This window comes from Drosophila erecta, unplaced genomic scaffold (assembly GCF_003286155.1).
Source record: "Drosophila erecta strain 14021-0224.00,06,07 unplaced genomic scaffold, DereRS2 tig00000321-arrow-arrow-pilon, whole genome shotgun sequence".
NCBI classification, from domain to species: domain Eukaryota; kingdom Metazoa; phylum Arthropoda; class Insecta; order Diptera; family Drosophilidae; genus Drosophila; species Drosophila erecta.
This window is the reverse complement of record NW_020825222.1, coordinates 1055918-1071497: the sequence shown is the minus strand read 5'-3', so window position 1 is coordinate 1071497 and position 15580 is coordinate 1055918.

Below are 15580 nucleotides of genomic sequence, written 5' to 3'. Positions count from 1 at the left end.
AAGAGGCCACGAGGCGACATAACCTTCAGCATCAAATTACGCAACCGGCCACCTGCCGAATGATAACCAAATGTATTGGAAGGCTAGAGCTCGTCCAGATTATTCAACTATGCAGAAGTTTAGACGACCGGAGCAGATTTAATTACATTTGAACATCATCATCGTCACGCAGTGAAGATCATCTCCTATGACCAACGGAGGTCCAACTTTGTGATTTCGTGTTATCGCAGCGCAGCGTAGCAGCCAGCGGTTTACTAAGGTCTTATCGCTGCAATACTGCAGTTATATTTCGTGTTTTGTTTTGATTTTCGATTTTCTTTTGTATTGCGATTTATAATGAATTAAATACTCGCAGATTGACGGAACTTTTGGCATTTGAATAGGAATTTAAATTAGAACCTTTAAAGTTTGACCTACAGCTCGACAATGTCAACGTGAACTTGGGCCCAACTTTACGCACATCATGGAGTGGATATTTAAGGTCGTGAGTACTACAACAACAATGATAAATACATTATTTGAATTACCCATATTAAAATTCTAACAAAATGCCACTCGAACGTCTAATTAAAATAATATCTGCATTTGACTAAAGATTATGTAACTATATTTGCTAATTTTATATTCAATTACTTATATATATTTGCTTTATACTTTACTTTTATATACTTTATTTTGCTCATTGAATATAAACAAAAATGAAGAGTTAGAGAACGACTAGGATAATTATGCGTAGATAAAAATATTGTTAGTTTGTAAAAGAGATTTAATGAAACCGTTTACTAAACTGAATCTATATAAATGGAATTATGATTGAAGATATATTGAAAAATAATGAATTGTGAATAAATAGATTTAATGGTTTGTCGAGTACTTATGTTGAACACTTTCTTAAATATGTGGTAGAGTTATTTTGAACTTGACCAAGGGACAATGTAAATATTTTAAGTAGCATTGTCATGGTAGGGAGGGTAAAGACTTAGGGAATCATTAACATCCAAAATTCCCAATACTTATCAGAATCTGTAGCTTATCTTCACACGTGTCGGCGTGTATCATTAGTATCAATATAAAGCCATTTCTTTTATTAACCGGTAGTCCACTTTTGAATATTGTTTATGAGTAAGACGCACTTATTAAAATGTAGTAGCGTTCGTACTATCCTAAGCTAAAAGAACCCCGACCTACGGCGAGCTAGACCCGAGCATAGCAAGAGTGCGCATCCCTAGCGAAGGAAGTACAAGGTCCTCTTTATTAGTAATTATCACCCACTATTAAAAGACCCACTAGTTAAAAATCTATCGAACTACGTACACTACACATTTTTGGCGCCCGAACGTGTGGGGCTCGAGAAAATACACTACACATTTTTGAAGCCCTACGAGTGGAGCACGACAAGTACTACACATTTTTGGCTCAGACGTGAAGCTCGAAAAGTTCTTAACTTGTCATAGCACACTAAGCTCTAAAGTAATCCATCCACAAGTAAAACACAATATAACTAATTCCAATAAATTAACATATTGGATTGAGAGTATCTATTTGGAAGGGATAGTAAAACTTAGGAACATGCGATTCAATTTGAAAGAGAATTGATCGACCAAGTGGAACTGTTTCGAATCCACAGGAGCTCATCACCATACGTTTCTTTACTCAACTTTATTTACAATTTGATTTTTCTGGAATACATTATACTTACACTTCAATAAGTCCGTATATTGTCCGATTTTCAAGTGAATAGAAGCATGAGGCAATAGACCAGCTACAATCCACTAACAAATAGAGATACAACTAAGATTCTGATAGAAGTGATCGACATAAAGAAAGACAAACCAAATAATTACAACATATCTTAACAACAATAATATGGCAGCGAAGAATAGTGCAGGTAATGCAGTTGAAGTTTCACAAGGCGTTGAAAATAGCTGTGCCATATGTAAAGAAATCTTAGCACCAACCCTTTTGTCAGCAACAACATCGTGCAGGCACACATTTCATAAAAAGTGCATTATAAACCACCTAAAAAGCACACAAACATGTCCAATTTGCAATGCAGATTGCAACGAATCAAATTTATCTCACTCTAATAACACTCTGTTCGCTGAATTAGATGCTGCAACAGCAGGCACATCCGGCGTAAGCGAATGTCAAGATAATAATGATATTTTCCCATTAAGGAGAAATACCAGATCAGGCAGGATCCGAGGTACACCTCCTAGACGAGGAGTGTCTACCAGAAATACTTACAGAGGAAATTTGGATAGGATCTTAACAGAACCTCCAACGAATTCCAGTATGGCTCTTAGTACTCAACCAGAGTTGATGAACTTTATACAGTTTACTGTTAGCCAACAACAGGCTCAACTCATGGAAAACCTTACTTTCTGACATTTGGACAAAATATGATCCTTAACGGCAAGGACTATAGTCTCCTGCGTACTCTAAATATGTTAGCGGACGACACTCGGTTATCTAAACCGGAGGCTTTAGAACTGCAGAGACGGCAAGCTAAACTGAACCTAAACCGATCCCATGAAGAAAACGCGAATAGATACAACCTACGTACACGGCAGATAGAATTTAAAAACGGCGATTTCGTTTATGCTAGAAACTTTACACAAAGTAATGCAGTAAAGAAATTCAGTAGTAAATTGGCACCCGTATTTATACCAGCTAAAGTTTATAAGAAACGTAGCTCGTACTACTATGAATTAGAGGATGAGAGAGGAAAGAAATTAGGAGTATTCCATTTGAAGGATATACAAGCTAGAAAACAAGGAGTTTCTTCAGATAAGGCTTCCTTGAAATAGTCTCGTTACCCTTATCTGTGGTGTAGTGACCAACTTAACTTTACACTGCAAAAACTCTTCAAGACACCCTCGCCCTAAATTATAGCAGCTTTGATGCAAAACAAAAAGCGAGAGAATTGTCTTAGGCCAATCAGAACAAAATATGATCGTACGATTATACAGTTAGGGAAACAAAAGCTGTAACAGCGACCACCAGCATGCAGTTTCCCCAGAGCTTAGATCATTATCGGATAAATCTTCGTGGCGAACGCTCATACATTTTTGACGCTGCCCATTTAACTTCACATACACGTGGAAATATAATTAGTTATATATATATCCAATCTCATAAAACAAGAGTTGGTATATTTCAATAAATTTCCGTGTTCGATTTGTGTGTGAAAGTGGCAACGAGATTCGACCCCAAGGCGTAAGGAAGACCAGGCCTATATATAAGAGCATGTGATTGCTCTACAGCCGACTACCCCCCCGTCTCGTCGACCCCCGCATCAGCTTATGGTTTAAACCCCGTCGCTCCAAGAAGAGGCCACGAGGCGACATAACCTTCAGCATCAAATTACGCAACCGGCCACCTGCCGAATGATAACCAAATGTATTGGAAGGCTAGAGCTCGTCCAGATTATTCAACTATGCAGAAGTTTAGACGACCGGAGCAGATTTAATTACATTTGAACATCATCATCGTCACGCAGTGAAGATCATCTCCTATGACCAACGGAGGTCCAACTTTGTGATTTCGTGTTATCGCAGCGCAGCGTAGCAGCCAGCGGTTTACTAAGGTCTTATCGCTGCAATACTGCAGTTATATTTCGTGTTTTGTTTTGATTTTCGATTTTCTTTTGTATTGCGATTTATAATGAATTAAATACTCGCAGATTGACGGAACTTTTGGCATTTGAATAGGAATTTAAATTAGAACCTTTAAAGTTTGACCTACAGCTCGACAATGTCAACGTGAACTTGGGCCCAACTTTACGCACATCATGGAGTGGATATTTAAGGTCGTGAGTACTACAACAACAATGATAAATACATTATTTGAATTACCCATATTAAAATTCTAACAAAATGCCACTCGAACGTCTAATTAAAATAATATCTGCATTTGACTAAAGATTATGTAACTATATTTGCTAATTTTATATTCAATTACTTATATATATTTGCTTTATACTTTACTTTTATATACTTTATTTTGCTCATTGAATATAAACAAAAATGAAGAGTTAGAGAACGACTAGGATAATTATGCGTAGATAAAAATATTGTTAGTTTGTAAAAGAGATTTAATGAAACCGTTTACTAAACTGAATCTATATAAATGGAATTATGATTGAAGATATATTGAAAAATAATGAATTGTGAATAAATAGATTTAATGGTTTGTCGAGTACTTATGTTGAACACTTTCTTAAATATGTGGTAGAGTTATTTTGAACTTGACCAAGGGACAATGTAAATATTTTAAGTAGCATTGTCATGGTAGGGAGGGTAAAGACTTAGGGAATCATTAACATCCAAAATTCCCAATACTTATCAGAATCTGTAGCTTATCTTCACACGTGTCGGCGTGTATCATTAGTATCAATATAAAGCCATTTCTTTTATTAACCGGTAGTCCACTTTTGAATATTGTTTATGAGTAAGACGCACTTATTAAAATGTAGTAGCGTTCGTACTATCCTAAGCTAAAAGAACCCCGACCTACGGCGAGCTAGACCCGAGCATAGCAAGAGTGCGCATCCCTAGCGAAGGAAGTACAAGGTCCTCTTTATTAGTAATTATCACCCACTATTAAAAGACCCACTAGTTAAAAATCTATCGAACTACGTACACTACAGCCTAGAACGCGATCATGTCCAAATACTCTCAGAAGCAATAGCAACTTATAACAATGCAATACACTCCAGCACTTCATATACCCCTTTCGAGCTCTTCCACGGAAGAACTCACATATTCAACAAAACAATAACATTCGACAATCACCACGATTACCTTAAGAAATTAAACGAATTTAGAAAAGACATATACCCAAAAGTACAGGAACATTTAAACGCGACCACAGAAAGAAGACTGGCTAAATTAAACGAGGACAGAGAGACACCAATCCAAGTCGAGCCTAATGATAAAATATTTAGAAAAGAAAACCGTAGAAACTAGATAGCACCGAGATTTTCACTACACAAAGTAGATAGAGACAAAGGCATCACTTTCATAACAACTAAAGGTCAAAAGTTACACAAACAAAAAATTAGGAAAACAGTTAAGAAAACAGTGGAAGAAACATAAGATAGACAAGCACTATTCAATAAATATATTATTAACAAAAAACAATCTACAAAAAAAAAAAAAAAAATCTGAAAAGGCACAAACATTGTTCTTTAACGAACTTAAGGAAGTCAGAAATAACACATATTCATTATAAAATAGGATTAACTACAATATAGACACTGTCTGATAATATAAACAAAGTAGTAGTTATTAGCCAGTAAACTAAACATTATCCCTAAATTGTTATTTCATAAGGAACAAATAATAATATAAGAATAAGTAAACAAAGTGTAACTTTAGCATAAGATATAACGCTTATAAAAACAACACTCATGTTTAACAATAAGATACCCATTTAAAAAAAAAAAAACTGTCAAATTCAAAATGTCGTCGGAGTTCGTGGCATACACCAACAACACGTCACCTAATCACCTTTCTCCGATCCGGCCCTTCCCCTTATGGCCTTCTCTTCGGACTGGGGGGGGAGGAGTTAACATGCCCCTCTCCCCGGCCACAGGGAAACAACACCGACCAAGCAACAAATCCAGTGCCGAGGAGTTTTAACGAAGATCGCCAGCACGAACTCGGCCGAACAGACATTTTGCCTAAGCATACAATTTTTGTAATAAAGAGACTAACTCTCGTTCCATACCCCGAACTACACAGTTGTTTTCTGAAAGCTTTTCCTCCCCCGGCCACAGGATTGTAACTCGCGAGCATCCGGCCCAATGCTGGGTCAGCACGCCGGTATTAGGTTTCATGCACTGAGCCAACTGTTCTAGTACGTTGGGTCGTGTTAACTTATATAAATTAGTTTATTCTGTGTGTTAGGAGACGGTCCCCCGCTGCAGTCTCTCTACCTTGGCCGGTTGGCCGATGAGCGTAGTCCACAGGTAGCGGGCGGTCGTTCCTCGCTCAAGTTGGAGATCGCTAAGAGCGTCTAGCCGCCTGGCTGTAGTTCCTATGTTGGAATAGGAAGATTATGTTGGAAGGGGAACTACCCTTCTTAGCTGCTGGCCTAGAGACTCAGTCAGTTTTCAAAATGATAAAAGATATTTAACGGCTGTTGCCGGAGTAACTAGCTCTTTATTAGTAGAGGTCTCGCTTAGAACTAAATACAAAAGAATATGAAAAGTGTGGATCTACTCTGGCTCCAATGTATCACGCCATAAACCCATGGTCGGCAAGCCGACTCAGCATTTATGCAACATAGCTCGGCACCCGGATAAGGGGTGTCCGTTTGCTGTTGCAGACCGTTCGTAGCGCGGAGCTCTGAACTCAGTTGGGGCGCGTCAGCATTGTTTATATATTATGAAGTACTTAGTGTTTGTGTATTGCTGACATAAATGTTGGTGCTCTTAGTTGTTAACTACTCCCCCTCTAAGATTATGACCGTCCTCGGTTATATTGAGTTTATCGATGGTTTGTTGAATCTCAGCGGAGGCTCGCCTTCTCCTTAATGCCAGAAAAAGGATGAGTGAACCAATCAGACCAATGTTAAGGACTACTCCAGCCTCAAACCAAAGTTTGGGGGAACCCGCGGCGTCAGCCTCGTCTTTGAACCCTTGGATAAGGCGCAGGTTGTCGTTGTTCATGCGGTGTAGCAAGGGTATGCTCAGTGCCTGGTCATGGCCGACGATGTTCATGGCGATCTTGCTACGCCAGGCTGCTTGTCTATTGTTTTCCGGAAGCTTACGAACTCCGTTCCGTTGATGGTAGCTGATCGTTCGAATGTAACAAGAACCCCTGAAGAACCCTAATCTTAGAGGCTTCTAATAAGCTAACTATTGGAGTGTCTTGTTCAATTAATGAGCTCAAATCGGCATGATTAAGGATTGTGGGATTTACTATGTTAGCTTTAGCCAGTGTTATTGTGAGAATTAAATTTTGGATCTCTGTTGTCAGCATTCCATTTCTCGCTAGTAATGCCTCGTACAGATGCGGGGTGTCGACCAAGTCGTTGTTTCGGGCTTTAATAATTCTGTTCACGGTGTCGGTCAGTTTGTTTATTTGTATTTGGGTTTCGGAATTTATATTAATTTGCCTGGAGTTGGAATCTATTAGCTGGGCTTCGGTCATTTTGATCTTTAGAAAATCTGAGGCGTCGGGAGTTCCCGCAACTACCTTAAGAGCTGTCCATAAAAAGTCTAAGCTTCTAGCGATACGGTGGTGTATTTTTAAAACGGACAACAAGTTTATAATGTGATCTGTATCCACGTCTAACAACTTGCGCATATGCCACTGTGGAAAGGAAGCGGACAATTTCTTTGTTTCATCTACCATGTAAATATAATCAGACAGGTTGCTCGAATGCCTCAGGCAGTTACGATGCTCGAACACCAATACATCTCCATCTACGACGGGAATGTACTTGGCGTGGGAAAAGTCGGTAATCCGAGCACTTGCCACTGCCAGGGTGGTGAGTGTTATGATGGCGAACCTGCAAACCAAACGTAGAATGAGACCACGGCACATATACTTAAATCTGGCTTACTACTAGGAATAGGCAAATAAAAGTGGGAAATTTATTTGAGGTTGTCCTTGTGGACCACCCTCCCCTTAATAAGAACAGACGTTCCCAGGTCTGCTTGCACCTTTTGTTCTGTGCATAACGGGGTTAGCTTGTTTCCTAACCTTTTATTGTTTTTGACAAAAACTTCGTCTCCTACCTCAAAAACACGGTTTTGCCTAGCTGGGTTGCATCTTTCGATGTTGTTTTGCTGAGCCTTTACCAGCCTGTCTTTTATGCCTAGGCAGCGATCATCAGAACCCGTGTGGAGGATCTCGACTGGTTTCTCCTGAGTGACAGAATGTAGGGTCTTATTATACTCTATTGTTGCCCTCAATATTAATTCTGTCGTATCGCTGATTTTTTTGTCTAACTTAAGACACCTGGCTATTTCTGTCAAGGTACTGTGAAATCGTTCCACTTGACCGTTTGACAGGCTATGCAGCGGGGCCACATTCACAATGTCTATGTGGTAGTTTTTTTTAAGTAAGGAGGTGATAGTCTCCGAATTGAAGGCGGCTTCATTGTCGCAATATATCGTTTTGATTTTGGGGAATTTACGAGTTGAAGCAGGGGCCCCTTGACGTCCACTATTGTTCTGGACAACACTGGTTGCACTATTGCAAATTTCGAGAACTTGTCAACGCATGTTAAGAATTGCTTCTTATCAGTTCAGAAGATATCGATGTGCAACATTTCGCCGGTATAGCCTGGTATGGGTGTTTCCCCGAGCTCTTGTTTCTTAGGGTGCCTGTCGTATTTGGCTTTGGTGCATGTTTTGCAATTTGCAACCACTTCCTTTGCTAGGCTGCTCATTTTGGGGAAATAGTAATCGCGGAGAACTTGCTTGGTATTCTCCTGAGCCGCCCTGTGTGCACGATTGTGCTCTGTCGTGATAATTTTCAACTGCTCATTTCTATTGGTAACGTCAATCACCATGTTCTTACAGTATCGAAACTGCGTAGCCGGGAAATGAGAAATTAAATCATGTTGAAAACTTGCCAGGGTGGGCAGATCGCAGTGTATCGCATTCACGACTTCGGGGTTCACGACCTCCTTCAGCATTTCCAAAATGGTGCTTTTGTCGGCGAAATTGATTAAGTGGCGAGTTTTACTACGAAACAACACCAAGCTCCGCTTTAGTCGGAAACGTGCTTCTTCTATAATAATCTGATTTCTGAAGCAGTTTGGTCTGTCGCTTCGACCGTGTAGGTCAATGACAGTTCGCTGTGAATAGTCGCAGCGTCTGACTGAGGCTCATTTTGTAGGGCATTAATGTTTTGCCTAGAAAGAGCGTCAGCCACATGGTTGTCCTTACCCGGTTTGTAGTGGATTTTTGCGTTATGATCATCAATATACGCTTTCCATCTTTTTATCTTCGGGTTTGGATTCCGATCGGACACCGCGAATGTCAACGGCTGATGGTCCGTATAAATATTTATATCGCGAGTGCCGTAGAGGTAGTGCTGTAACTTGCCTAAGGCCCACACTATGGCCAACAGTTCTCTTTCATTTGTGGCGTAATGTGACTCGCTTTCTTTCAGGGTCCTAGAGATCATAGTGATGGGTCTTTTATCTTGCGATAAAACCGCACCAATACCGTTCGCAGACGCATCCGTCGTTAGATCGAATGGCTTCTTGAAATCGGGGTATCTGAGAATTACATCTTCAGAAGCCAAGATGTTTCTCAGCCTCTCAAATGCATCTCTCTGCAAGTCACTGAAGTCAATAGGTGTTTTCTTGGACATGTGTTTACTCCTTTCAGCAAATCTGTCAAAGGCCTCGCTATCGCCGCAAAGTCCTTCACGAAGAAACGGTAATAACTGGCCAGACCCAAATATGACCTTAGCTCATACAAATTTGTAGGCTCTGGATATTCCTTTATAGCCTTTACTTTTTCTGGGTCGGTCTTTGCACCTCCATTGGTAACAATAAATCCCAGATATTCAACACTCTGCTTAAAGAAGTGTGTTTTTTCGCTGGATACCTTCATGTTGGCATTGCACAGGCTTTTTAAGACCCAATCTATATGCTTGACGTGGTCATTTTCGTTTTCAGAAAAAATAATGACGTCATTTACGTAGACATAGCATGATTTGCCAATTTGTTCTCGTAAGACGTCGTCGATCGCTCTGTGGAAGATGCTTCCCGCATTCTTCAACCCGAACGGTAACCGACAAAACTCATACTTTCCGCCGTTTACCGAAAAAGAGGTCTTTTCGCGGTCATGTTCGGCCAAGTATATCTGGTGGTAGCCGGACTTTAGATCTAACGTCGTAAAGTACTTAGCTTTTCCTAAGTTCGCCAGTATCGTGGGGATGTTTGGCATTGGGTACTTATCAGCGATGGTTTTTTCTTTAAGTTTCCTAAAGTCTATAACCAAACGCTTATTTTTGTTCCCCAATTCATCCTGGCCTTTTTTGTCTACAACCCATGTTGTATTGTTGTACGGCGACTTAGAGGTTCTAATGATGCCTTTCTGAAGTAAGTCTGCGATTTCTCGCTTTACAAACTCAGATACACCCATGGGATGCGGGTATAGCTTGGAGTATACCGGCTTATCATCGCTTGTGCGAATTGTGGCGACAACAGAGGTGTTAAACGGCAGTGCCTCGTTAGAGGCTGAAAATGCCTTAGATCTGTTTTCGATCATGCCTCGAAATTGAGCTTTTACAGGCTCTGGTACGGCGATGTCATCTACGTTAGTAAAATTAACATTATCGCAATTATGATGCTGAAGCTTCTCAGAAACAGAACCATAATTTATCGTACCTTTCTCTGCGTCGAGTTTTGCTCCTACTTGAGCTAGGAGGTCAAATCCAATTATACCATCGAATGGTGTCAGTGCGTCCAAAAGAAAGAACGCAGATGTTTTTCCAAAAATATTCATTAAACATTTTTGGTGAACCCTGTTAGAGCCATGAATGGAACTAACCGTGAAAGGGGAATCGACGGGCACTACATGTTTAAGCTCCTTTACGGGCTTGATGTAGTTTTTTGCCGCTCCCTGTGTCGATTAAAATTTTTAGTAGTCTCCCTTGGAGCTGTCGTTCAATGAACGGCAGTCGGGAGCGCTCCCTAAAAAATTGATCTGATCATTTTCATCAGACTCGTCATCTATCTCGGTAACGGCCGCTGCGGCCGCGCCATCATACTCGCTGTCATTCTTCTCTTCAGCCTGTTGCATAGTGTTCTGCAACCTCTGACGCCTCTGACCGGTCATGCGAGCGGAGCCGAATCTTTTCTGGCCTCGAGTACTCTCGGCCTTGGCGTTTGTAGGCTGACCGTTTCCAAAGGAGGTCTGTTGCCTATGTTGGGTTACAGTGGAGCCTAACTCCATAGGCTCAGGTGCTTGATTCTGATAGCTGTTATTATTCAGGGCAAAATTATTTTGTTTACCCTGCTTCTTGTAAAAATTAGGGTTTTTCCCTAGGCTGTCCTCGGCCCTGCTATATCATCCATGCGGCTCCTTTGAGCGGTTTCGATCCTTTCGGTGCCCAGAGGTGGTTGCCTTGTCCTCTAAAACCTTTGCATATGTATTGGCAAAGTTTGTGCGTTCTATGGTAGCCTCGGACTCCCTAGCCAAAGCTAAAGCTGAGGGCAAATCCTTGGGCTGCACTGGCAAGACTATGGCCCTCAAGGGCTTCCTAAGACCAGCAATAAACGCGTGGAGAGCATCCTCTCTAACTTCATTATTAAACAGAATAGCACTGTCGGGTTCGTGAGTCATAACGATCTTGTTTGTTATTAACGTCAATCATTTCTCTACATCGTCGTAATATTCCATTAGGCTAAGCTCTCCTTGCATAACTGTTTCAAGTCCCTGCCTAAGTACGCGCAGCGACGTTTTGTCTGCGTAGGTACAGTCCAGTCTAGCAATAATGGCATCGAAATTTAGGACTGTCTTATGGGCAACTAGTAGCCCTCTCGCTGACCCCCTAACTTTGTTCTTGATAATCGAGACAGCCTGGTAGTGTGCCTCGCTACCCTCATACCGTTTGAAGATTTCGTATGCGTCTACGGCTGACTGCCGCCATGAAACATAGTCTTCCTGTTCCCCCGAAAAGTCTGGCAATGCCTTCACAATGTCAAGCTTGACCTCGCACCGTACGGTAGGGTCTGGGACTATTTTTTCGTATGCCTTTACTTGTGGTGCTTCTACACGCAAGTTTTGCATCTGCTGTTTAACCTCATCTAATTGTGCCTGGAAATCCTGCTTTAGTCTGATTTCTTGTTCAGCCAAAGCCTGGCTAACAGCTCCAGCTATAATAGCTTGTAGCTGTGCGGCGTCCATGGCTGCAGTGTTACTTGTAGTATTCGGACAAAAACCTACTGGCTCTACACCAAACTCGTCGTCACTATCGCCCTCGACTTTTATTTCTCTATATGCCGTCCAACTCATTTACCATTGGCTGACACCACGCAAATTAATTCTTTCCGAACACGGTCGGTCGGCTATGCGAGGCGTGATATTTGCACGCGTGAGAAATATAAGGCGACACAAAGGAAAAAAAAATGTTTCCCCTAAAAACGACAAAGAAAAGGTCTGCGCAGAAGAAATATTTATTCCTTATTAATTTCTTTGGGCAGTAGCTCAAAGTAAAGTAGGTTTTACGTTTGGTAAAAGTAACTTGGGGTATGCTACAGAATTTACTCTTGTAAAAAATAAGCTGTGGAAAATCAATAGCTCAAGGTAAAGTAAAGTAGAATTTACGTTTGGTAAAAGTATGCTGTGGAAATATTGCTCCCGAAAAGCATGCAAAAAAAAGGCTGTTAGCTTTTTTTATCTATTTGATATTCCACACTAAATTCCTCAGGTTGCCGAGTGACTTCACTAATCAAACTTACATGGCCTGTACTCTTAACTTCGTTGTTATGTTAAGATATTACTAAGTCCAGGTCCTTAATGCACGTTGGGCGCCAATTAGTTTATTCTGTGTGTTAGGAGACGGTCCCCCGCTGCAGTCACTTTACCTTGGCCGGTTGGCCGGTGAGCGTAGTTCCTCGCTCAAGTTGGAGATCGCTAAGAGCGTCTAGCCGCCTGGCTGTAGTTCCTATGTTGGAATAGGAAGATTATGTTGGAAGGGGAACTACCCTGCTTAGCTGCTGGCCTAGAGACTCAATCAGTTTTCAAAATGATAAAAGATATTTAACGGCTGTTGCCGGAGTAACTAGCTCTTTATTAGTAGAGGTCTCGCTTAGAACTAAATACAAAATAATATGAAAAGTGTGGATCTACTCTGGCTCCAATGTATCACGCCATAAACCCATGGTCGGAAAGCCTACTCAGCATTTATGCAATTATACTTAGGTCATTCCATTCATGTCCAGCGCTGTATATATTTTTCTTGCCACCACTCTACGACTTTGTTTGATTGGACGTTCATTTGCGTTCGTATATCTCGAATTTCTCTTGCAGCTCGTGAAATTATTTGCAGCTGTACAGGTAAAATTTGAATTCACTTGGTATATCTAACACAATGTGTCCAATAAGGGACTCTTCGTCCATCGATCCCTGTGCTGCTATGTTATTCATAATCAAAATATACTCGTGGAAGCTCTCATATTTCTTTTCCTTTTGCACTTCCAGTTTGGCATGTAAGTCTGCACGTCTCTTTGTATTCTCTAGTTGATACGTTTGCAACTGCTCCAACGTAATAAAAACTTACGAATCTAAGAACAGTTTTAACAGCTTTATTTTCTTTCGACGTGCTTGTACGTATTTCTTTTGTTCACTCTAGCCATACGCCTCTGCATTTTGTTCAAAATTATTGAACCAATTTTCCACAGGAATGGTCTTTCCGTCATAGTACGGAACCATATTCGCAAAATTTTTTGCTGAAATTTTTGTTTTATTCCGCTCTCTATCAGTGGCTTTATCCGCTTGAATTATCAGCGATTGTAACTGAATTATTTGTTGAAGACTCTCGTTACTTATTTCTTCTTCCGTTTGTATTTCCATTTCACTTATTTTCTGGTGATTCTCTCCTTTTCCAACTTCCCTTCCGTAGCGCGTTTGCGATCGTGTTAAAGCATGCGTTCTTCTATCGCTCATGCTCATGTACTGGCTCTCTTCTGACGACGTTTTGAATTTCACCACGGATTGCTATAGCTTATTTATCCAACCAATTTGACCGGATCGAGCCTCAGATGTAAGGCTTTAGACCGAGACGATCCACCAAATGTAAGGCATAAAATCCTGTTTATTAATATTGTTATGTTGAATATAACAAGAATTGCGGTGTGACAAATAAATGGAACGGCGACTTTTCGAATCTGCTGACAATGGCTGCAACTCAACGACTTGACCGAAGATTGACCCTCCGACCCACCGACTCCTATGCTCGGACTTGATCACAATCCCAATTTTTTGCTCTTCGTACGCCCGTTCCTCTTTTTCGTTTGTTCTGCTGATGTTACTTCGTATGCAGTCGAATAGCAGGCACGTTGATAAGTATCGATACCCAACTCTACTTTACATATATATAGTGACATATGTACCAAACCATTTAATCAAAAATTCGTTATTCGAATTCGTTATTCCCGCTAAGAAACTAAATTGCTAACGCAGCACAAATTCCTGCCTGGTAATTTTTCAGGCGGAACTCTCTTAAAACAGCGCAGTCCACTTAAACATAGAAGAGAGCCACTTGTTCTTCATATACACCAATGCAACCAAGGGTTCAACTTGCACTCCAACTTCAGATCTAATTCATCCACTTTACCATTAAGACGTGAATTATCTCCGATTCAAGTTGTATTTTCGTTTTGAAATAAATATTATATTTTTTTTTAAACTTGCAACCGCGAACTCGTTATTGGCGCAGTAGGTGGTCCTAGTGATAGTGACCCGCAAAAGAAACTTCGTGTGTGATATAAAAGCTTCAACTTCGTAGCAACAAAGAGCTACGAAAAGTGAGCTAGAAATGTTAAAATTTTAAATAAGTGCTGCAAGTTCAAAACAACTAAAGGCAAATGAATCCTCAGGTTTTGTGTGGACGTAAGTGTAGCCCGCAAATCAAAAAACGTGGCCGCTACGAGGAGTGACAAAACTTAAGATCCCAGTGCAAAGTGAGCTCACAAAAGTTAAAAATGACAACAACAAAAACAAACAACACATCCCAACATGCAACAGCCAGTTGAACCAATGCAACAAGTGCAGTTACTGTCGGAGAATCACCACAACCAAGCACTCGGTCAAATTAGACAAGTGCCCATATTCACTGGAGTGACACAAGAATTGAGCTCATTCATTAAAAGTATTGAGTTCATATTGCCGCTGTAGCCAACAACGGATATTCGCCAGACCCATGTATTCTACAGTGCTATAGATATGCAGATCAGCGGCGATACCCAAAGGGTGTACCAAAGAAGTGCGGCCAGAAATTGGATTGAGCTGAAAGAAGCATTAATATCCGAATTCAAAACCAAAACACCGTTCGAAGATTTACTAAGACGACTCTACAATACCCCATACACAGGCTCAGTCCGTAGGCTCGTCGATGAAATTGAACAGAAATGTTTTGTAATTGTCAACAAATTAGCAACAAATTAGTAATCAATTAAACAATCAAATATACACGAATGCCATGAATAATACTTTAAAAGATAGGAACTTACCCAAAAACATATTCAGGGAATCACACAAAATTCCATGAACCATTTACATAGTCAGCCAAGCACCATTGGTAAATTTGAAATATACACTTCACAAAATTTTCATCAACATACCGCGGACAGCGAACAGGAACAAGATCAAGAAGAAATAGAACAAACCCGTTCATAAATATTGTTATGACCAACATTAAGCTCCGTTGTATAATAGATACCGGATCTTCAATAAACATAATGAAACAAAATTTCTTAAATTTTTCCATAAAAAATTAGCAGTGTATGGTACAATTAAACTAAATAAAAGTATAAATTTAAAACCAAGTAAACTTTGCCCAACAAAGCAAACATTTTACATTCATAATTTTTCGAATAATTA